Source organism: Styela clava, chromosome 5, assembly GCF_964204865.1.
Source record: "Styela clava chromosome 5, kaStyClav1.hap1.2, whole genome shotgun sequence".
NCBI classification, from domain to species: Eukaryota; Metazoa; Chordata; class Ascidiacea; order Stolidobranchia; family Styelidae; genus Styela; species Styela clava.
This window is the reverse complement of record NC_135254.1, coordinates 22832813-22835312: the sequence shown is the minus strand read 5'-3', so window position 1 is coordinate 22835312 and position 2500 is coordinate 22832813. Positions and strand designations below refer to the sequence as shown.

The window sequence follows — 2500 nt, the reverse complement described above, 5'->3', positions numbered from 1 at the left end:
GTCCTGTATTGTTATTTTTCGTCACTACCTCCCCGTGTCGGGAATGGGTAATTTGCGCGCCTGCTGCCTTCCTTGGATGTGGTAGCCGTTTCTCAGGCTCCCTCTCCGGAATCGCACCCTGATTCCCCGTTGACGTTATCACAAAGGTAGGCACGTAGCGTACCTTCGACAGTTGATAGGGCAGACACTTGAATGATACGTCGTCGGTGCAGAGACCGTACGATCCGCGTGGTTATCCAGAGTCATCAAACGTCACAGGACGAACCCGGTCGGTTTTGATCTGATAAAAGCGCGCCTCCCGAAGTCGGCGCTTAATGCATGTATTAGCTCTAGAATTACCACAGTTATCCACTTCGCTTACGAGACCAAATAAACCAAGACTGATTTAATGAGCCATTCGCAGTTTCGCTTTACGAGAACTCGTACTTGCACCTGCATGGCTTAATCTTTGAGACAAGCATATCACTACTGGCAGGATCAACCAGATAGCTGCGACAGCTGCGCTCGGCCCTTGCTGGGCCGCCCGGCGCGTGCTCGTCGCATTCGTTTAAGACCGAGGCGATCGCCTGCGGCCGTACTCAGCTTCGACAGTCGCTGGCCGCGACGTCCACGCTCTCGCCGGCAGTGCCAGGCGGAGCGATTTGCGTTTTTTCTTTGCTCGCCCTCTCTCGGGCTCGATCCATTCAGTTTCGCACAAACAAGAGCTCTGCCGGCCGCCTGCAGCGGTGCCTAAAACCCGGGCATAACAATGCGACCGTTCTGCTAGGCCGACAAGCGCTCAAGCCAGACGCTCGATCGAACGCCCCCTACATATTAGTCGAGACAACGGCTCGCTCATTAGCATCGCGTTTGTACTTTAACTTTTTTCGGCTCGGCTTCTTTCGACGCCGATGCCGGCGACGCAGCACTCTCTCGCCCGCCAGCCACCGAGAAAAGGGTGCGCTCCGACCGGCCCCGCACCGCTCTTTCTTGGCTCATTCGAAATTACTGTCTTTCGCTCTGACATGCCTTACCTAGGGTTAGGTTAGTATGCTTGCACGTTTGTACTTTAACTTTTTTCGGCTCGGCTTCTTTCGACGCCGATGCCGGCGACGCAGCACTCTCTCGCCCGCCAGCCACCGAGAAAAGGGTGCGCTCCGACCGGCCCCGCACCGCTCTTTCATGGCTCATTCGAGTTTACTGTCTTTCGCTCTGACATGCCTTACCTAGGGTTAGGTTAGTATGCTTGCACGTTTGTACTTTAACTTTTTTTGGCTCGGCTTCTTTCGACGCCGATGCCGGCGACGCAGCACTCTCTCGCCCGCCAGCCACCGAGAAAAGGGTGCGCTCCGACCGGCCCCGCACCGCTCTTTCTTGGCTCATTCGAAATTACTGTCTTTCGCTCTGACATGCCTTACCTAGGGTTAGGTTAGTATGCTTGCACGTTTGTACTTTAACTTTTTTCGGCTCGGCTTCTTTCGACGCCGATGCCGGCGACGCAGCACTCTCTCGCCCGCCAGCCACCGAGAAAAGGGTGCGCTCCGACCGGCCCCGCACCGCTCTTTCTTGGCTCATTCGAGTTTACTGTCTTTCGCTCTGACATGCCTTACCTAGGGTTAGGTTAGTATGCTTGCACGTTTGTACTTTAACTTTTTTCGGCTCGGCTTCTTTCGACGCCGATGCCGGCGACGCAGCACTCTCTCGCCCGCCAGCCACCGAGAAAAGGGTGCGCTCCGACCGGCCCCGCACCGATCTTTCTTGGCTCATTCGAAATTACTGTCTTTCGCTCTGACATGCCTTACCTAGGGCTAGGTTAGTATGCTTGCACGTTTGTACTTTAACTTTTTTCGGCTCGGCTTCTTTCGACGCCGATGCCGGCGACGCAGCACTCTCTCGCCCGCCAGCCACCGAGAAAAGGGTGCGCTCCGACCGGCCCCGCACCGCTCTTTCTTGGCTCATTCGAGTTTACTGTCTTTCGCTCTGACATGCCTTACCTAGGGTTAGGTTAGTATGCTTGCACGTTTGTACTTTAACTTTTTTTGGCTCGGCTTCTTTCGACGCCGATGCCGGCGACGCAGCACTCTCTCGCCCGCCAGCCACCGAGAAAAGGGTGCGCTCCGACCGGCCCCGCACCGCTCTTTCTTGGCTCATTCGAGTTTACTGTCTTTCGCTCTAACATGCCTTACCTAGGGTTAGGTTAGTATGCTTGCACGTTTGTACTTTAACTTTTTTCGGCTCGGCTTCTTTCGACGCCGATGCCGGCGACGCAGCACTCTCTCGCCCGCCAGCCACCGAGAAAAGGGTGCGCTCCGACCGGCCCCGCACCGCTCTTTCTTGGCTCATTCGAAATTACTGTCTTTCGCTCTGACATGCCTTACCTAGGGTTAGGTTAGTATGCTTGCACGTTTGTACTTTAACTTTTTTCGGCTCGGCTTCTTTCGACGCCGATGCCGGCGACGCAGCACTCTCTCGCCCGCCAGCCACCGAGAAAAGGGTGCGCTCCGACCGGCCCCGCACCGCT

General features: G+C 55.9%; 1 non-coding gene across 1 annotated transcript in view; it reads right to left on the bottom strand.

Moving 5' to 3' along the window:
• LOC144423680 (small subunit ribosomal RNA) overlaps positions 1-488 on the bottom strand; it is a 1809-nt gene extending 1321 nt beyond the window's left edge. Inside the window, exon 1 of the ribosomal RNA XR_013476144.1 lies at positions 1-488. This exon is cut by the window's left edge and continues 1321 nt beyond it. This is a non-coding gene — a ribosomal RNA (small subunit ribosomal RNA).
• Between the last annotated feature and the right edge of the window lie 2012 nt (positions 489-2500).